The sequence below is a fragment of the Carlito syrichta genome, unplaced genomic scaffold (assembly GCF_000164805.1).
Source record: "Carlito syrichta isolate Samal-C Ts95f unplaced genomic scaffold, Tarsius_syrichta-2.0.1 Scaffold288448, whole genome shotgun sequence".
Classification (NCBI taxonomy): domain Eukaryota; kingdom Metazoa; phylum Chordata; class Mammalia; order Primates; family Tarsiidae; genus Carlito; species Carlito syrichta.
In genome coordinates this window covers 130,028-152,573 of record NW_007232544.1, presented here as the reverse complement: position 1 = coordinate 152,573, position 22,546 = coordinate 130,028, and the positions used below count along the sequence as shown (strand labels likewise).

Here is a 22,546-nt window from a genome sequence, read left to right as displayed (position 1 = left end):
TTGGAAGGCTGAGGCGGAAGGATCGCCGGAGCCCAGGAGGTTGAGGCTGCAGTGGCCTGGAGCGGCCACTGCACTCCAGTCTAGGTGACAAAGTGAGACTCCAACTCAAAATAAATAAATAAATAGATTTATTGTAGAGACAAGGTTTTCCCAAGTTGCCTGGGCTGGTTTTGAACCTCTGGGCTCAGGTAATCCTCCCACCTCTGCCTCCTAAAGTGCTGGAATCACAAGCATGTACCACTGCACCCAACAGTCACGGTGTTTTCAAATGTGGTGCTGCTTCTTTTTTTTGGTTGAGTCATCCAGGCTGGAGCATAGTGGCATAATCACGGCTTACCATGGCCTCAAACTCCTGGGCTCAGGCGATCCTTTCATCTCAGCCTCTAGAACAGCTGGCTAATTTTTTTTTTTTTAATTTTCTTTTCTTTATAGAGGTGATTGTTCAAGCTTTTATAATTCTCAGAAAAATATTTGGAAACAATATCCATGCCACACCTGCAGTTCAATCTACTAAATCATGTCAGTTAAGGAAGTTCTGTTATGAATACAGGCATTTTCTCTCAGCACATTGAAGATATAGTTCTTTTATTTCCTAACTTTGCTTGGTTGATGTTGAGAAGCATGGTATTAGTTTAAATGTCACTGCTTTGTCGAATTCTTACTTGTTACTTAAAAACATTTTTGTCTTTTGATACTCCACAGATTTATTATTCAGTTACACCAAATTAGACCACCTCTTATTATCCTTTATCTTCTTATTCCACTTTTTTTTTTTTGAGTTGGAGTCTCACTCTATCACCCAGGCTAGAATGCAGTGGCATGCTCACAATCACTCCAGCATCTACCTGCTGGGCTCTGGCAGTCCTTCTACCTCAGTCTTCCAAGTAGCTGGAACAACAGGTGTGCGCTATCACGCCTGGCTTATTTTTTTATTTCTTGTAGAGACAAGGTCTCACCATGTTGCCCAGGCTAGCCTCAAATCTTCAGACAATCCTCTTGCCTGGGCCTCCCAAAGTACTGGGATTACAGGCTTGAGTCACCACGCCCAGCCTTCTCTTATTCTTTCTACCATATTTCTACCATCTCTGGCTGTGCTGCACTCTAGGCAATTTTCTCAATGCCATTTTCAAGATGACTATTCTCTCCATAGCTGTGTCTAAATTAGATGAATTGACTGTTATTGACTAAGGTTTTTAAATTTCAATGAATATATTTTTCATCAAGTAAATGTTTTTTGTTTCTACAAAATATATTTCATTGGCTTCTTGTAAAAAGCTACCTGGTCATTTTTTACAGGCTTATAATTACTCTTGCTCATATTCCTTCAAGTCTTTTTTTTTTGAGTCAGAGACTCACTCTGTTTCCCAGGCTGGAGTGCATGTGCTGACGGCCACTACAGCCTCGACCTGCTGAGCTCAGATGATCCTTCCACTTCCTAGGCTCCAGATCAGCCTAGGCAACATAGCAAGACATCGTCTCTACAAAAAAAAATTAAAAAGTGAGTCGGGCATGGTGGCATCCACCTTTAATCCAAGCTACTCTGGAGGCAAAGACAAAAGGATCAACTGAGCCCAGGAGGTAAGGCTTCAGTGAACTGTGATTGAGCCACTGCACTCCAGACTGGGTGACAGAGTGAGATCTCAAGTTAAAAAAAAAAAAGTCTCCTTAGCTCAAAACTTCCTGAAAGAAAACTCCAAAACAAATCATCTTTCAGTGCTGTATGTGGAAACTTGAAAAAGATTCAAAAATCAATACACCATCTTTATCTATAATAAACAACCTTTCATCTGAACATAATAAGATTATAAAGAAGAAAGTGGCAGAGAAAAATAAAATATCTAAAACAAAATTGTCCTCAATTTAAACAAAAATATGAATGTTTTAAGATAAGTCTTCACTGATACGATTCTCAGAACTAAAATTTGAATAAGCTTGCTGACGTATTTCTAGAGACTGCTAATTATTTTCATTAATTGATGACAAAAGGTGTTTTATTTACTCAAGCTATGAATCCAAGGTATAAGTTTCTTTAAGAAAACATACTAGGCTAGGCACAGTGGCTCAAGCCTATAATCCCAGCACTTTGGGAGGCCAAGGCGAGCCTACAGGCTCAAGACCAGCATGGGCAAGATGGTGAGACCTCATCTCTACAATAAAAAAAAAAAAAAGCCAGGCCTGGTAGTGCACGCCTATTGTTCCAGCTACTTGAAAGGCTGAGGTAGAAGGATTGCCTAGACCCAGGAGGTCAAGGCTGCGGTGGCCAGGAGTGTGCTACTGCACTCCAGCCTGGGGGATGGAGTGAGATTCCAAGACTCCAACTCAAAAAAAAAAAAGAAAAAAAGAAAACATTTTAAAACACTGATTCCTAAATTTTGTTCTGTTGTGTATAAAATGTTAATGACATTTTTTTTTTTTTTTTTGAGACAGGATTTCACTCTGTCACCCAGGCTGGAGTGCAGTGGCATGATTACAGCTTACAGGAGTCTCACTCCTGGGCTCAAGCAAACCTTCTGCCTCAGTCTCCCAAGTAACTGGACTACAAAAGCATGCACCATAATACCAGGATAATTTTTCTATTTTTTGTAGAGATAGGGTCTTGCTTTGTTGCCCAGGCTGATCTTGAACTCTGGCCTCAAGCGATCCTCCTACCTTGGCCTCCCCAAGTACTAGGATTACAGACCTGAGCCACCACGCCTGGCTAATGACATCAAATATTCCATTTCTGTGTTTTGCACGTAAGATATTTACACATGTAAAAACATGGGGCCGGGCAGGGTGGGTCAAGTCTGTAATCCCAAGACTTTGAGAGGCCTAGGCGAAAGGGGAGAGGGGCTTGAGACCAGCCTGGGCAACTTGGTGAGACCTAACTCAAAAACAAACAAATGCAGGCTTTTTTAATTTACAGAACCATTAGGTACTGGACTTAGACTCTATATTCCACACTGAAGCCCAAATTCTATCCTTATTTTCACTATGGTATATTGCCCTCACTATGATAGAAAATAAGCCAATTATATTACTAAAGGAAGCTTAATTCCTTCAGAAAATATTATAATTGAAAGAACAGCAATAATAATACCGAAATTATCATTTCCACTACCACAAAGTTCTTCTTGCTATATACATTTTCTTATTTTTATTTTTATTTTTTTGAGTTGGAGTCTCACTCTGCCATCCAGGCTGGAGTGCAGTGGCATGTTCACAGACACACTAGCATCAACCTACTGGGCTCTGGCAATCCTTCCATCTCAGCCTTCTAAGTAGCTGGAACTACAGGTGAGTGCTACCACACCTGGCTAACTTTTTATTTATTGTAGAGACGAGGTTTCGTCAAGTTGCCCGGGTTGGTCTCGAACCTGCAGGCTCAGGCAATCCATTTGCCTCAGCCTCCCAAAGTGCTGGGATTACAGGCTGAGCCACTGAGCCTGGCCCCTGCTATAAAATTTAAGGAACAAATATAAGGTGCTGATTTGTCCTAGGAATCACAGGCAGTGGACAAAAAAAGCTTCAGGTCCTCTTTTATACCTATTTGATTCCTGAAGTGAAAAATCACTGCAACAGTACATATCTGATTTAAACTCTAGTCTCGCTATCAAAATTTCTCCCTACCCCTAGCTAACTAATTGTGAAGGAGGTACAATTTAGAGCTGTGTATCCAGTAATTTTGATTCACAAAATGAGATCAGATAGGAAATAACTTCTCTTTTATCATGTATTTAACCTTCTCTCCCTATTAATGAACTTTAACAAAAGTTCCAGGTTTTGTTATCTTATCATATAAGAGTCTTTACTTTTGATGTCTTTCTAAAAGTCTTCATTTGTTTTTTTTTTTATTGAGTTGGAGTTTCACTCTGTCACCCAAGCTGGAGTACCATGGCGCACTCATAGCCACCACAGCCTTGACCTTCTTCCTTCCCCCTCAATCTTCCAAGTAGCTGGAACTACAGGTGTGCCACCATGCCCAGCTAATTTTTTTATTTATTGTAGAGATGAGGTCTTGCCAAGTTGCCCAGGCCGGTCTCGAACCCCTGGGCTCAGGCAATCCTCTCGCCTCCATCTCCCAAAGTGCTTGGATTACAGGCATGAGCCACCATGCCTGGCCTTCATTGGTTTTCATACAGTTATATCAGAAGTAATGAGTGGTGTGCTCTTATTGAGCAGTCTGTATGTGAGCGTCTCTGAAGTGATTTACAATCATTAAAATGAAATAAAATGAACAGACAACCATAAAAAGCAGCATGTGAATTAGTGAGTCAAAGTCACATTTAGACTTAATTCTCTGACACTAAAGATGCTATGTCTTCTAACAATTTGGTTCAATAATGACTTTCTCCATTAGCAAGATCAACAATAAAATGAGGAACATTCACAGTACCTCATTATGTACACCATTAAAACAAACCACAACCGATTCAAGCAGATATTCTTTACATAATACACTCTAAGAGAAAGTGAACTGTTCAATCAGTCAAATGTAGTACTGATTAGAGAAGTACCTACTACATAATGAAAGCAAGAATTGAGGATGAACCTGATTAAACTAATTATGGTAGTTTTAATCGTCCTGGCACATTTAAGCAGAGGCTGTACATCCAAATAGCAGGGACTTGCTTCTCTCTTCCATTTAAGGAGTATGTATTTCCCTAATAGAAGTTATTTTGGGAAAAGAGTGACACCTTGTTTTATCTCCATGGCTTTAGGACAGATCATAGCCCCTTAGCTGTCTGTTTGGTTTTTTTTTGGCGGGGGGTATTTTTTTTTAGTTTTTTTTGGAGGCAGGGTCTCACTGTTACCCAGGTTGGACTAGTATAGTGGTGTTATCCCAGCCCATGGCAGTCTCCATCTGGGCTCAAGCAACCCTCCTAACTCAGCAACACATCCCTCACCCCCTGCCCCAGTAGCTGGGACTACAGGGTCACACCACCACATCCAGTTAATTGCTATATTTTCCGTATAGACCAAGACTCACTGTGTTGCCCAGGCTGGTCTCAAACTCCTGGGCTCAAAGGATTCTCCCACTTCGGCCTCCTAAAGTGCTGGGATTATAGGTATGAACCACTATACCTAGACAGCTGTCTGTTTTGTGTATGTAAAAGGAGAAAAAGGCTTTACTGAAATGTAAAGATCTAGGATAATTTGCATAATTGCTGCTACCACGGAGAAGCTGGGCTTTGTGCCAACTGTTCTCTTCTCTACTACAAAATACCTCTAGCTCAAGCAGCTTCCAAAGTAAACAATAAAGACTGAAGATAAAACAACAGAATCCATCACAGCAGGACTTAGAGATACCTGTATTACAATCAGGTCTTCTTGCTGGAATAGCTTTTGTCAACAAGAACATGGGAGTGAAAAGGCAGCTGTGGAATAACATGGACTTGCATCCTGAATCTTTGTGTAAGTAGGTGTAAGGAAAAAATGCACTCAAAAATAACATTCAGCCCATAAGACATAGGTAAGATGAGAGAATGTGCCCATCCTATTAACAAATATCAAATTCTCTGTCTAAAGCTAAGGAGCCTAAACACAAAGAAAAAAAGAAGACCTGGGATCAGTACAATATTCCATTAGTATAAAACTGTTTCACTTGGGTTCATCTGGTGTCACTTTTTAGGGAACAAGTCATTAAAATACATTAAAGGCTTTCAAAAGACGTTTGACATCTAAAAATGTTTTCTTCCTCTTTTTTTGAGACAGGATATCACTATGTTGCCCAGGCTCGACTTGAACTTCATGTCTTAAGCAATCCTCCCAATCTTGGCCTACCAAAGCGCTGGGATTATAGGCACAAACCACTCAGACCAGGCTTAAAGTAAGAGCACATTCCGTCCGTTGTTTTTAAATGGAGATACTACAGACAGTATACTACAGACACTCTATTATAATAAAATACTTAAAGTTTTATTTGACCTTTTATAAGATGAGTGAGTTTTCTAATTTTTTTTTTTTTTTGAGTTGGAGTCTCACTCTGTCACCCAGACTGGAGTGCAGTGGTCACTCCCGGCCACCGCAGCCTCGACCTGCTGGACTCCGGCAATCCTTCCGCCTCAGCCTTCCAAGTAGCCGGAATTACAGGCGCGCGCTACCACTCCCGGCTGATTTTTTGATTTATTGTAGAGATGCAGTCTCGCCAAGTTGCCCAGGCGGGTCTCGAACCTGCAGGCTCAGGCAATCCACTCACCTCAGCCTCCCAAAGGCGCGGGATTACAGGCTGAGCCACCAAGCCCGGCTTAGATGAGTGAGTTTTCTAAGGGCAGTCACTTATAAAATACTTGCGTAGTTTTGTTATGACAGTGCATTTAAAAAAACATACTAGGGCTAGGGAAACAAAATCCTTATATTCTCAAGTTATATTTTAAGGGTTGTATTTTTGGTGGTGAGAATGGTATTTGTTTTGTGCTTTACAGATCTTACCTTCAGTCTTACTGAACTGTTTTTAAAGCAATTTTTGTGTTGATCATAAAATGCAAAAATAAAACGATCACCGACATTCAAGGTGCCATTACTAGCAAAAGAAAGAAATTAATTAATAATTATGATACAATGTGCTATATGTTAAAAACAGAAATAAATGCGATGGAAGCACAGAGGATAGAGTAACTATCCCCATATGATTCAGTGAACATGTCACAGAATCGGGGAATGTTTGAGCTGAATCTTTCCACTCCCTCATCCTTCTTCCTTTCTCTATTGCATACTAAAACTTTTTTTCCTTTTTCCTTATTTTTGTTATGTTTTGCGTTGGGGTTTCACTCTGTCGACCAGGTGGAACTGCAGTGGTACAATCACAGCTCGCCACTGCCTTGACCCCCTGGACTCAGGCAAATCCTTCTGCCTCAGTCCTTCAAGTAGCTGGGACTACAGGCATGTACCATCATGCCTAGCTAAATTTTTTTTAAGAAATGGGGTCTTGTTATGTTGCCCAGGCTGGACCCGAACTCCTGGACTCAAGCAATTCTCCCATCTCAACCTCCCAAAGTGCTGGGATTACAGGTGTGAGCCACTGTGCTCTGCCTCCTTTTTCCTTTTTATTTAGAAATTTAGTAATCTTAAATATACTTTTCTAATTTTTATCTTTTATCATAGGTAATTTAATTTGTGAGATTGAGACAAAGAGAATTTTTTAAAAGCCACCAAATATGCTTAGGAGAATTTCTACTTGTTTGATAATTGCTTAAACTGTCATAATCAACAGTTTAAAACGTTGCCACACTTCCCTGCTTTTGGCTTATAATTTTTAGTATCTGCTTTTGATTTCTTCAGCAGTCTTTTGGAACCCCCTGCCATAAAATCAAGACCTGGACAAGGAACTACAGGATATGCTGAAAATGAAAAGGTGGGGGCTGTTTCCATTCTGTTTCACTGTTTTTACTGTAAAAGGTACTACCAATTCATGCAGAAAGATGTTACGATCAGCCGGGCTTGGTGGCTCAGCCTGTAGTCCCGCGCCTTTGGGAGGCTGAGGTGAGTGGATTGCCTGAGTCCGCGGGTTCAAGACCCACCTGGACAGGGAGACCTCATCTCTACAATAAAATCAAAAAATCAGCCGGGCGTGGTGGCGCATGCCTGTAATTCCGGCTACTCGGAAGACTGAGGCGGAAGGATCGCCAGAGCCCAGCAGGTCGAGGCTGTGGTGGCTGGGAGCGGCCACTGCACCCCAGTCTGGGCAACAGAGTGAGACTCCAACTCAAAAAAAAAAAAAAAAAAAGATGTTAGGATCATCTTTCTGCTTTCATAATTTCAATGTAACTTGGCTAAAAATAGCTAAAATATTCTAGTGTATATATCTACCATCTGTGCATTTTTGTCAAAATGCCTTTGTGTACCTCCTAAACTCTGACTTCCAAATATAGTAAGAACTTTTTACTGCAAGCTTGACTTTGGGATGCGATGCTTCTCAAAAATGTAGGTAAAATATACACAGTAGATCAAGACTTGGCTGTTAAAAAAAAAAATAAGGAGTAGAAATAGATTAAATTTAATAGCTCAGTACCTATTTTGTTTAAAGAGTGAGTTCTAGTTACAATTTCGCTTTAATAATACTTATCATTCCTGACTTTTTTTTTTTTTTTGAGTTGGATTCTCACTCTACCCCCCAGGCTGGAGTGCAGTGGCACACTCACGGCCACTGCAGCCTCAACCTGCTGGGCTCAGGTGATCCTTCCACCTCAGCCTTCCAAGTAGGCAGAACTACAGGCAAGTGCCACCACACCCAGCTAATTTTTTAAATTTATTGTAGAGACGAGGTCTTACCAAGTAGCCCAGGTTGGTCTTGAACCCCTGGGCTCAGGTAGTCCTCTCGACTTGGCCTCCCAAAGTGCTGGGATTACAGGTTGAGTCACTGGCCCATTCCTGACAACTTTATTGACATCTTATTTTGATGATCTGTAGTCTCTCATTTTAGGTCACAGATTTTGGAGAAACCAAAGCATTAGGAATACTATAAATTCAGACTGAAAAAAGATCCATATTTATACTACGCAGGACCAGGGAAGACACAGTTAATAAGGAAACTACCACCATCTTCCCTGGTTATGTCCTTATTCAATCATAGATACCACCCAACTGTTGACATTAGGCATTTGTTGGTGCAAAGTAACATCATTTGTAATGAAAAGGCAAAGATTATTAAGTAGGCTATGAATGACACGCTCTTACAAAATTTTCCACCTATTTGGGATAAATGAAAGTAGATATCAGACTAAAGCAAAATTTTCTCTTCTTGGAAGAAACTTTTTAATTGCTAAATCTTGAAGTGCTTTGTTTAAAATATCTACACATATACACATACAGGTCATCTTTAAACAGATAAGCAACACCAAGGGTCAAGCTGAAATCCCTGTAACTCATCCCCAAATCTAATCTCTAATGCCATCTGCTGTTGCAGTTCTATGACCTCAAGAAGCACTCCCTTCTCCACTCTTCATATCTTCTCAGTACTCACTTATCTACACTAAAAGGCAGTCAAATTCTTGTTTTATAGCACAAATGACAAAACCCTAATGAGAAAAAAACCCAAAACTGCTTGAGGTCAAGAGTTTGAGAGCAGCCTGGACAACATAGTGAGACACCATCTGTAAAAAAAAATTTTTTTTTAAATTATCCATTCGGTGGCATATGCCTATAATCTCAGCTATTTGGGAGGCTGAGGCAAGAGTATGACCTGAGCTTGAGGCTGTAGTGAGCTATAATGCACTCCAGTCTGGGTGACAGAGCAAGATCTTGTCTCCAAAAAAAATTTAAAAACCAAAAATACTTCAGGTCAACAGATTTTAAATCTAATTCTTGAATTAATGTGGACTTTAATAATTCTCCACAAAAAAATTACTTCACTGACATTCAAAATTGCTTCTTCAAAGAACTGTTTCTTAAATAATTACAATGACATAGACCTTTCTTTTCTAAACAGAAAACTATCTTTGAAAGGAAAATTATAATTATGGGTATAAATTTTATTTATAATTCATTGTGTTCATCTAGACTAAAGTAACATCAAATAAACTATCCACTTACAAAACACTAGTCAACATAATACCAAATTTCAGTGCCATTTGACCTAGTTTGCAATCACTATATAATGGTAGTGAAATAAGTCCCCAATTCCTTTCTGTTCATACAAGTTTCATTTTTTAATCATCTGCCATAGAAAACAGATATTTTGACTATTTTTCATTTGCTACAAAAGCATATTTTTGGCTCAGTATGCTAAATGAACTACAATCACATATAACTAGCTATGCTGCAAAATTCCAAAACTGGAAATTTTTTTTAATGCTGGAAAAGAATGTATCAATGCCTCATCTCCTTTTTAGTTAGTGTGTGATAAATATAAGTAAATATTATGACTTCCACCTCTACTTTCACTTTCTAAAATACTGCTGTAGAAGAATGAATGTACCATTCTGACAGCTTATGAAATGGCACAGATACTACATGAATCTGCAAGAAAGCCAAATACAAATTCTCAGAGGAAAATTACAAAAAGTTTTTCTTTTCTCTTTAAATGGATAAAAGCAGACAGGAAAATCTGCTATAAAATTAATAACGAACATATTTCTTAGAAAACAATCAAGGGATTTCCATTCCTAGCAATCTGGCAGGCTAAATCCTGTGAAGAGCCTTCTTTTACAACAATTACAAACCAATTTAAGATATGACGTTTAATGCACTGCTGCTTCCTAAGAAGTAAAAAAAAAAAATCTCCAAGAAGACGAACAGAAAAGAAAAAAGGGGAGACCTAAATGATAGTCCAAAGGGTAAGTACACCAAATCATGGCCTAGAGGTAAAATGAAGACTCCAGGAAAGGTATCAGTAACATACCCTAAAGTCTTGGTAAAGCAAAGTCAAAACCTCTCAAGGATGTCATCATCAAATTAGGCTCTAAATTCAACCATTATATAAAGATGAACAATATACCAGCTTTATAATCAGATGAATAAATTCTAGAACAAAATTCTATTTTCACTGAAATTGCGTTGTTTAAAAATTAAAAGGCAAAAATGCAAAAAAGCTTGTTTTGTTTTGTTTTTTTCTTGTGGTTTTTTTTTTTGAGACAAGGTTTCACTCTATCACCCAGGCGTGGCACAATCAGGGTTCACTGTAGCCTCAAACTCCTGGGATCAAGCCATCCTCCTGTCTCAGTATCCTGAGTAGCTACAAGCACATATGACCATGCTCGACTGATTTTTTAATTTTTGGAGAGACAGGTTCTCGATTTGTTGCCCAGGCTAGCTCTGAAGTTCCGACCTCTCCAAATGCTGAGATTACAGATGTGAACCACCAAACCTGGCTGTTTTGTTTTTTGTTTTTTAAACTGAGACAGAGTCTTGCTGTCACCCAGGATGGAGGGCAGAAATAATCATAGCTATCTATAACCTCGAACTCCTGGGCTCAAGTGATCTTTCCACTTTAGCCTCCCAAGTAGCTGGGACTATAGGCATGCACCAACATGCCTGGTTAATGTTTATTTTATGTAAAGTCAGGGTGTCTGCTGTGTTGCCTAGCTGGCCTTGAATTCCTCATCTCAAGGAATCCTCCATCCTGACCTCCCAAAGCACTGGAATTACAGGCGAGAATCACCACACCCAGCCTTGGAGCACTCTAAAATATGTGTTTATGAGGAAAAGTCAGTCCTATCTATAAAACAAAATTATTAAAACTGTTTATCAGGCCAAGCACAGTGGCTCATGCCTATAATCCCACAAGGCAGGAGGTTTGCCAGCTGGGACAACACAGCGAGACTTTGTCTCTACCAAAAAAAATTTTTTAAGCCAGGCTAGGTGGCTCAGCCTATAATCCTGCACCTTTGGGAGGCTGAGGTGAATGGATTGCCTGAGCCCGCGGGTTTGAGACCCGCCTGGGCAGGGAGACCTCATCTCTACAATAAATCAAAAAACAAGCCGGCCGTGGTAGCACGCACCTGTAGTTCCAGCTACTTGGAAGGCTGAGGCAGAAGGATCACTGGAGCCCAGCAGGCCGAGGCTGCGGTGGCCGGGAGCGGCCACTGCACTCCAGTCTGGGTGACAAGAGTGAGACTCCAACTCAAAAAAAAAAAAAAATTTTTTAAGTAGCCAAGCATGGCGATGTGTGCCTATAATCCCAGCTACTCAGGAGGCTGAGGCAGGATTGCCTGAGACCAGAATAATGAAGGCTATACTGATTCATGACGGTGCCACTGCACTCCAGTATGGATGACAGAGTGAGACCTGGACTCAAAAAAAAAAAAAAATTGACATTTTAAAATAAATTACAAATTTTCACATAATAAAAGTAGGAAATGTGAAATACTATACTATATATTAGTCATGCACAATATATGATTAAGCAGAATCATCTTTTCTCAATCAAATTGAAGAGAACTTTAATATACTCAATATGTCTTCAGACTTACTCACATTATGAATTCACTGGCCCGGGTGCAGTGGCTAATGCCTATAATCCCAGCATTTTGGGAGGCAGAGGCGAGAGGATTGCCTAAGCCCAAAGGTTCAAGACCAGTCTGGGCAACATGGCGAGACCTGTCTCTACAATAAATACCAAAAAAAAAAAAAAAAATTAGTTGGGCTTGGTGGCCCACACCTGTAGTTCCAGCTACTTGGAAGGCTGAAGCAGAAGGGTCACCTGAGCCTAGCAGGTGGAGACTGCGGAGGCCATGAGCATGGCACTCCAGCCTGGGTGACAGGGTGAGACTCCAACTCAAAAAAAAAAAAACGGAAACTCATTGGAACCAAAGTCTGTGCAAAAAAACCTTCAGAACAGTAACACTAAGTTTGGCATCCTCTTTTTCTGATCTTTGAAAAAAGAGTCTATTTCATTAGTCATCTTTTTTTTTGAGTTGGAGTCTCACTCTGTTGCCCAGACTGGAGTGCAGTGGCTGCTCCCGGCCACCACGGCCTTGACCTGCTGGGCTCTGGCAATCCTTCCGCCTCATTCTTCCAAGTAGCTGGAACTACAAGTGCATGCTACCACACCCGGCTAATTTTTTGATTTATTGTAGAGATGAGGTCTCACCAAGTTGCCCAGGCGGGTCTCGAACCCACAGGCTCAGGCAATCCACTCACCTCAGCCTCCCAAGGCACGGGATTACAGGCTGAGCCACCGAGCCTGGCTCTAGCCATCTTTACTACGTTTAAACTACAAACTTCCCATAGAAACTGCTGCAGTCTGATATACTTACAATGTCCTTCTAGGTCCTCTCAGGGAAATTCTGAGGTTTTTATGCCCTCTCTGGAGATCTTTTCAAACTTCTGTCTACTGTCAGTTATTCCCTAACAAGGTCTTAAAATTAGGAGCAGAAAAAAGTAAATCAAGATTCTTTTATATTCTCTTTTTTTCTTATGCTTGCTAAAGGAGAAAATAACAATATCCTTTATCACTATACCTTAACAGGAATTGCCCTCAGGGCTGCTTCTTTTGTAGCACTGGACATAAATTAGAAAGGCAGATCTTAATTTTATGTTTTTTTTTTTTTAAATGCACATATTGTTATAAGTTACAGATGTAATGGGTGATTCACCCATTATAGCCATTAGGATGGCTATAATTTTTTTTAAACACACAGAATATAACTGTTGGTGAATATGTGGACAAACTGGAACCCTTGTTGAGTTTCTGGTGGGAATATAAAATGGTACAGTCTCTGTGGAAAACAATATGGTGATCCCTTAAAAGTTTTACCAAAGAATTAAAATATGATCCCAAAATTCCACTTCTAGGTATATGCCCAAAAGAAGTAAAAGCAGGGACTCAAACAGATATTTGTAAACCCATGTTCATACCAGCATTAGTCACAAGAGTCAAAAGCTGGAAGCAGCCCCACTGTCCATCTACAAAAAAACCAGATAAGCAAAATGTGGTATACACACACAGTGGAATATTACCCAGCCTTAAAAAGGAAGGCAATTCTGACATATTACAAAATGTACAAACTTTGATGACATTATGCTAAGTGAAACAAGCCAGTTATAAAAGGACAAATGTTGTATGATTCTACTTACATGAAGTAACTAGAATAGTCAAATTCATAGAGACAGAAAGTAGAATAGTGGTTGCCAAGGGTTACAACAAGAGAGGAATGAGGAGTTATTATGAAGAGTTTCAGTTAAGAAAGATAAAATATGGAGCTGAATGGTGGTGATGGTTACACAACAATGTGAATGTACTTAATGCTCTAAAACAATATACTTTAAAATGATTAAATGAAGAATTCTAGGCAATATATCTTCTACCATTTTATATGTATATGATATATAATAAATAAATATATATTTATAAAGTATCTTGAATATATATTTATATAAAATAAAGGATAAACTATATATACATATATTAAAATGTACAAATAAAATGAATGCATATAAAAGAAATTCATATATATATAAAATAAATGACATTTTGCAATGTGAGCTGCCTCTGTGGATCAATTAGGTGCTTTGGAAGGATAAGAACTTTTTCAGCCGGGCGCAGTGGCTCACGCCTGTAATCCCAGCACTTTGGGAGCCATAGGTGAGAGGACTGCCTGAGTCTAGGGGTTCGAGACCAGCCTAGGCAACTTGGTAAGACCTTGTCTCTACAACAAACCAAAAAAATTAGCCGGGCATGGTAGCACACACCTGTGGTTCCAGCTACTTGGAAGACTGAAGTGAACAGATCACCTGAGCTCAGTAGGTCTAGGCTGCGGTGGCCATGAGTGTGTCACTGTACTCCAGTCTGGGCAACAGAGTTGAGACTCCAACTCAAAAATAAAATAAAATAAAATAGTTTTTTAAAATTACTCAGGGACCATACAGAAAATTAAGTAGGATAATACCCTACATACTAGATACTAGCATGGATCAAGGACAGAAAAACTTATCCTTTGCGGTAGCTATTGGCACTTTACCATTATCCTTTGCTCTTGTTTCTTACATTTGTCTTCCATCTTCCCATTTTCCTATCTTTCTGTTTTCCTATTCTTTTATTCCATTATTTCTCCACAGTCTTCCTGCTATTATAACCAATGTCCACTACTTTAGGTTTACCTGTTAAGCTCTATCTACTGGTTAAAAATAAATCAAAAGGCTGCCTGACCTTGTTCAAAATACTGTATATAATCTATTGAATGATAGCCACTGGAAAGTATATTATTTTAAAAATATGAAAATATATATAAAATTTCAAACTACAGAAAAACTATTTTCAGTAGCTAACTCACCAATCACAAAATAACTCACTCTAATTTCATAGTAAGCAAAGCAGTGTTTCCCAAATCTGCTGCAACGTAAGTATTTCCCTGAGACATTTATTAAAATATTCCATTACCCCTGTTAGCAGATGACGTGATTTTATATGTAGGAAACCCCAAAGCAGCAGCAAATTGTTTGAGCTAATAAATTAATTTAGCAAAGTTGCAGGATACAAAAATCAACATGCAAAAAGTAGTTATATTTCTATATATTTACAATGAACAATTTGAAAAGGAAATTAAAAACATATTTGCTATAGCATCAAAAAATCAAATACACAGGAATAAATTTATGTAAGGAAGTAAAATATTTTTACACTAAAAACTTTAAAATATTACTGAAAGAAACCAAGGAAATATCTTTCTAAATAAATGGAAAAACATTCTTCTACATACATGAATGTGAAGAACTGATATTAAAATGACAACACTATCCAAAGTGATCTACAGATAAAATGTAATCTATCAAAATACCAACGATGGCTTTTGCAGAAATAAAAAAACATTGTAAAAATCCATATGGAATCTCAAGGAACCCCAGATAACCAAAACAATCTTGAAAAAGAATAAAGATGAGGACTTACAGGTCCTCATTTTAAAACTCAATACAAAGTTACGGTAATTAAAACGGCATGGTACTGGCAGAAAGACAAGAGATACAGATCAATGGAATGGAATAGCCTAAAAATAAACCGTCACATATACGGTCAATAATGTTTTTACAAAGGTGCCAAAACCAACAAGGGAAAGATAGTAGTTTCTTCTCAAATGGCACCAAGAAAACTGAATATCCACAAGCAAAAAAATTAAGTTGAACCCTTATCTTACACCATATACAAAATTTAACTCAAAATGGACCAAAGATCTAAACATAAAAGTTAAAAAATGAGCCTGGTACAGTGACTCACACCTGTAATCCTAGTCCTTTGGAAGGCCAAGGCTGGAGGATTGATTGAGAACAGGAGTTCAAGACCAGCCAGGGGAACACAGTGAGAACCCTAAAAAAATGTTTTTAAAATGTTAACAGGATGTGATGGAGAGTGCCTGCAGTCCTAGCTACTCAGAGGATCATTTAAGCCCAGGACCTCCAGGTTGCACTGAGCTATGATCACAACACTGCACTCTAGCTTGGGCAGCAAAGCAAGATCCTGTCTCTTAAAATACAATAAAGGATGTGCACAATGGCTCACACCTGTAATCCCAGTCTTTTGAGAGGCCGAAAAAGAGGATTACTTGAACCCAAGAATTTGAGATCAGCCTGGGGAACAAAGACAGACCTCATCTCCACAAAAAAATTAAAAAATTACCCAGGCATGGTAGCACATGACTGGAGTCCTGCAGTGAGCTGTGATCTTGCCATTGCACTTCAGTTTTGGTGACAGAGTAAGACCATATACATACATACATACGAGTTAAAGCCAGAAAAATGCTAGATGAAAGAGTTTTAGAAGAAAGGGAGCAGACTTGCACAACAGTGGATTTGGCAGTAATTTCTAGGATATGACCCTAAAAGCACAGGCAATAAAAGAAAAAATAGCTGGGTGTGGTGGCTCACACATGTAATTCCAGCACTGTGGAAGGCAGAGGTGAGAGGACTGCCTGAGCCTACAGGTTGGAGACCAGTCTAGGCAACATGGCAAGACCTAATCTCTACAATAAATCAAAAAATTAGCTGGGCATGGTGGCACGCACCTGTGGTTCCAGCTACTTGGAAGGATGAGGTGGAAGGATCACCGGAGCCCAGCAGGTTGAGGCTGTAGTGGACATGAGTGTGTCACTGCACTCCAGCCTAGGCGACACAGTAAGACTCTGACTAAAAAATATACAAAATAAAATAAACTGGATTTTGTCCAGTTTTCACCAAAATTGAAACTTTTTTGCATCAGAGGGCACAAAAGAGAATGAAAAGACTACCCGTGAGAGAATGAGAAAATATTTGAAAATCTTGTATACAGACTATATAAAGAACGTGGAAAACTCAACAACAAAAAACATAATTCAAAAATGTTCAAAATATTTGAACAGATATCTCCCCAAGGAAGATCTAAAATGGTCAATAAAAATGTGAAAAAAAAAACTCAACATCACTAGTCCTTACAAAATGTAAGTCAAAGCAACAGTGAGCTTTATACTCTTGAGGATGGCAAAGGAAGGAAAGGAAAGGAAAAAAGAGAAAATATCACAAGGATTTGGAGAAATTGAGTCTTCATACACTGCTGGTCAGATACGAAATAGTATAGTCCCTATGAAAAACAGTGTGGAGGTTCCTCAAAAAACTAAACATAAAATTACCATACGATCCAGCAATTCCACTTCTAGACATATACCCAAAGAAATGAAAGCAGGGACTTGAACAGATGACTGCAGCGTTATTCACAATAGTCAAAAGGTAGAAATAAACCAAGAGTCAATCATAGATGAATAGGTTTTTAAAAATATATCCATAAGATAGATTATTATTCAATCATGAAAAGGAATGAAAATTCTGACAAACTTTACAACCTAGTTGAACTTTGAAGATATTGTGGTAAATGTAATAAGCCAGACACAAAAGGACAAGTATTGTATGATTACACAGAATAGGCAAATTCACAGACACTGAAAGTAAATTAAACATTATCAGTCACTGGGAGTACGGGGAATGAGTTAATGCTTAATGGTTAGAGTTACTGTTTGGGGTAATGAAAAATGTTTGGAAATAGTAGTGATAGTTGTACGATACTGTGAATCTGCAACACTGTGAATGTAATTAACGCCACTGAAATGTACACTTAAAAAAGGCTAAAATAGCTGGATATTGTGTCTCACACCTATAATTCCAGCTACTCATAGGAGGCTGAGGTGGGAGGATCACTTAAACCCAGGAGGAGTTCAAGACCAGCTTGAGCAACACAAGGTTAAAATGAAAAATTTTATATATTTTACATCATTTAAAAAAAAATTCATATTATATCAAAAATGACCTAAATGGGCAAATTATGATATGTAAATTATATCCCAATAAAAACATTTTTAAAAATGTATTTCACATACAGAGTAAGAATTTAAAAAGTGGCAGCTAAACTACTATAAATTTAAGAGTATGTTACATAATTTGAAAAAGAAAATCTACACTTTTCTTAGAAGTAACATTATGGGATCAAGGAAATGCTCCTTTTAAATTTTGACAGATACAAGCAAACTCTTAAAAAAAAAACCATACCAAAAATATAAGAGTACTTCTTTTCCCCACATTCTTGCCAACACTGAAAGTGATGAAATTTTTGTTTTTGTCACACTGTAATACAGAAAAGGTAAAGCCCAAAATGAATTTAAAATAAACCAAAATCAGTACAGTTAAATTGTAACTTTTTCTTCACCACTATACAATGCAATCATGTAACCAAAATCTATCTGTACTCCTTAAAGCTATTGAAACAAAGAAGGAAAAAAAAACCTTCAAGTTAACACCATTTTAGTACTAACACTAAAACTGCTGAATAAAATTCACAATTCACAATTTTTTAAAAATCTGTAACTAACAGAACTTAGTATGAGTGGCATAAAGCAGCTACCTTCTAATATTTTCTCAGATTTGAAATGTTATAAAAAATAAATGGCATATCTAAATCACTAAATAACAGAATCCAGTACCAAACTACTATAAATTTAAGAGTACGTCACATAATTTGAAAAAGTGAAAACTTCACCTATGGAAACAACTTGAGTTTTGCATAAAGAGTTAACATAATCATTCAATCAATTCTTACCATTATAGCAAATACTTCACTTATTTTTTCAGAGGTCATTATTTTTCACCTCTAAATAATGCTGAAAAAAATTCTATTAAAAGATAAAATATAAGCTGGGCGCAGTGGCTTATGCCTGTAATCCCAACACTGGGAGGCTGATGCGAGAGGACTGCCTGAGCCCCAGGGATTCGAGACCAGCCTTAACAACATGGCGAGACCTCGTCTCTACAATAAATCAAAAAATTTGCTGGGTGTAGTGGTGCATGTCAGTGGTTCCAGATACTTGGAAGGCTGAGGCGGAAGGATCGCCTGAGCCTAGCAGGTCGAGGCTGCTGCGGCTGAGAGCATGCTACTGCACTCCAGCCTGGGACAGAGTGAGACTGACTCAAAAAAAAGCAAAGGGTAAAATATGTGTTAAATTTCTGTTTTTACTAGAAATTTAAGGCCTAAGTTTGTTCTAAACAGCACTGACAAAAGATCATCTGCTTTTAAAGAATTGGAGCAGAAGAATTGGTTGTGTTTGATAAAGCCTTGCTTTAAATTAAACAAAACAAAAACTTCAAGCTTTCACTCCCAAAACACCTCATAACAGTCTACCTTTCCTCTTTAGCCAGTAATGATTAATCTTTTTGGAATCATGAGCCATTTTAAAAAGCTGTTGAGACCTATGTAAAAATGCATCCAAACAAACACTAAATTCTGCACATACTCATATCCTGAAGGTAAATTCTTCTAGAGATCCCATGGTGTGGAGTCCTACCACAGGCTATAAGGGAAAGAGAACATACACAAGGACCTATCATATGCAAGATATTATATAAAAAATCATCAAAACAACCATTTATCTATTTTTTTTTTGAGTTGGAGTCTCACTCTTTGTCACCTAGGTTGGAGTACAGTGGCACACTCACAGCCACCGCAGCCTCAACCTGCTGGGCTTAAGTGATCCTTCCACCTCAGCCTTCCAAATACCTATAACTACAAATGCATGCCACCTCGCCCAGTTAGTTTTTGTAATTTATTTTATTTATTTTTTTTCACTGTAAGAATCATCTGTTGTCTTTATTTTACAGAGTAATGATTTAAATTGAATATATCTGGGCACAGTAGATATTTGACATGAAAAGTAGTTGCATCAGAATAGGCATCAAAAAATAGCAACCCATCTTACACATAACTAGAAAATATTATTCTCTCTGATCATTTAAGTGTTACAAATCCTGAGAATGTTAGACACTGAACAAATTACGTACTGCCTTATAATTAAATCTTGCTTGGAAATAAGCCTTTTAAAAACTGCTTTGAGGTACAAATCACCTATTTATTAAACATGAGTCTTTGACATTATACAAAGAGTTTAAACAAATATATCAAACAATTACAGTTCAGTGGTTCTTAAAACAGCCATCAGTCAGGTTCAAGGACACACTGCTCCACAATTTCCCTTAAGTTGGGGTTTTCCATTGCCGCTGCCACTCGTTCTTTGTCATTTATCTGCTTATTGATGTCTTCTTCTGTTGAGTGGGTTCCTTCAGAAATGTATATTTCCAGCTTATGTTTAAATGGTAAACACCGCTGACGTTTTACTCTTAAGCACAGCCCCCAAGCAACTTTTTTTTGTTTCCCTGTATGAAAAGAGTCCTCAAAAGAAAACGTTTTGCCAATGTGGATGAGGTGAAACAAAAAACAACAGAAGCACAATAAGAGTCACCAAAGAGCAATGAGGTACTGTTGGCGTAAACCTTATAATAACCAGATAGTCTTCTTCATTTATCTCTTGAACCTCCACACAACTTTCTGTTACCACTTCCAGTTCTTCTAAAGTACTGGGCTTTTCTGGGTCCCGGATAGTTCTAATCAAATCTGTAATCCCAGCACTTTGGGAGGTCGAGGCAATAGGCTTGTTTGAGCCCAGGAGATCAAGCCAGGTTGGGCAAGACTGCAAGTTCTCATAAACCTCTAGCACTTTCTCTTCCATGATCCGGGCTGCCTGGCAGCTCCCCGATCAGAGAGGCCCAAGAGCCACAGGACTCTGCTCAGCGACCAGGAGAGCAGCCTGGACACATGCTCCATCCTCACGCTCCACCATCCCTGGCGACTCCCACCTGAGTTTTTGTGATTTATTGTAGACATGAGGTCTCACCAAGTTGCCCAGGCTAGTCCTGAACCCCCAGGTTCAGGTAATCCTCTCACCTCAGCCTCCCAAAGTGCTGGGATTACAGGCTGAGCCACCACATCCAGCCCATTTATGTATTAATAGTCCTACTTTATAAATAAAAAACCAAGGCCCAGTAAGATAAACTTATGTGCCTATGCAGTTATTAAGCCAGGATTCTAATTTGGCTCTGACTCCATCACCCATACTCTTTTCTTTTTTTGTTTTTGAGTCGGAGTCTCACTCTGTCATCCAGGTCGGAGTGCCATGGCACACTCATGGCCACAACAGCCTTGACCTGCTGGGCTCAGGCGACCCTTACACTTCAGACTTCCAAGTAGCTGGAACTTCAGGCATGCACCACCATGCCTGATTAATTTTTTTAGTGTAGAGATGAGGTCTCTCCAAGTTTCCCAAGCTGTCTCGAACCCATGGGCTCAGGCAATTCTCTTGCCTCCGCCTCCCAAAGCACTGAGATTACAAGCATGAGCCAACACACAGTGCTTCTTTTCATTATTTTTGAAGAACAAATTTAGAAGACAGTAATATATTCAACATCCTGTGGTCAAGTGATTTTTGGAAAAATAAACATACACCCATCCACTAGCAGTTTTATAATTATACAGACTTTCCTCAGAAATCAAAGACTATACTAAACCGCAAACAGGACATATGGTATGTAAACTACCTATATAGAGTGTAAACTTAAGTACTGAAGTTGTAATCTTTTGAATACAAAACTTCATCACTGACATTTAAAATAACATTAGAAAGATTACTAAAGACAATCATCCTGGAACCCATTACAAGTTAGCTGTGCAAAATAACTCCAACCATGTTTCAATAAATATCTAATATTAATATTAATAAATAATAAAGATACATAAATATATTTCTGAATGTTATAAAAATTCCTGAGATCAACTGGAACAGATATGAGGAAAATAATACTTAAGATTAGATAACCAACTTACCTAAGATTTGGACAGTTTTTTTTCAAGAACTAGTACAGTACCTATTTTTCCCTGACTTGTAATATACTAATTCATTCACAGTCGATTTTATCACGAAATCATCTCAAGTAATCTTATATTTCTATGATCTTGTGCCGAACAGTAACTGTGAAAAATTTCCAGATGCTATAGCAATTTGGAGAAGAACAAAGAACCTGGAACATTATGGTTTCTGGTAACATGTAAAAAGCACATGAATTTAACGATGAAGAATTAACAGTAAAAATAGTAATTTCACACAGTCAAGAATATTACAAAATTTTAGCCAAAATGTAAAGCCAACTCCTTCTGCCTAGCTCTATTAGTTTACCTTTGTATGTGTACTATTTAAATTGTGCAAGGGAACACATGGTGCCTATAGACTGAATTTAAGTATTGCATAGAGTGACTAAAACTTGTGGTGAACATGTGAACAAACACAAATTTAACATCTTTACTAGACAGGGCAAGCAGAGTTTTTGTTGTTGCTGTTTTGTTTTTTTGAGTCAGAGTCTCACTCTGTCATTCAGGCTGGAGTGCAGTGGCACACTCACGGCCACCACAGCCTGAACTTGCTGGAGCTCAGGCAATCCTTCTGCCTCAGCCTTCCAAGTAGCTGGAACCACAGGTGCTCGCCACTATACCCGGCTAATTTTTTTTTATTTATCGTAGAAACAAGGTCTTGCCAAGTTGCCCAGACTGGTCTGGAACGCCTAGGGTCAGGCAATCCTCTCATCTCTGCCTCCCAACATTGCTGGGATTATAGGTGTGAGCCACCACCCCCAGATACAAGCAGAGTTAAGAAAAATTACTCATTAAATTTGGTTAGCTGGCAGGAAGGTGAGGAGGACATTTTTAATACATTAGTCTGTCTTATGAGAACAATAGGAATACTTTTTTTTTTTTTGAGTTGGAGTCTCACTCTGTCGCCCAGACTGGAGTGCAGTG

At 38.6% G+C, this 22,546-nt stretch overlaps 1 protein-coding gene and 1 pseudogene across 4 annotated transcripts in view; both read right to left on the bottom strand.

The window, feature by feature from the left end:
* The window catches only part of ASH1L (ASH1 like histone lysine methyltransferase), a 202,012-nt gene that overhangs the window by 159,711 nt on the left and 19,755 nt on the right, over positions 1 to 22,546 (bottom strand). The gene's annotated exons all lie outside the window — the stretch shown is intronic.
* On the bottom strand, positions 19,495 to 20,524 carry LOC103255835 (annotated as a pseudogene). The gene is made up of 3 exons (XR_002481716.1): positions 20,392 to 20,524; positions 20,151 to 20,304; positions 19,495 to 20,053 (listed from the first exon to the last, which is right to left on the bottom strand). The product of XR_002481716.1 is annotated as an MIP18 family protein FAM96A-like (transcript).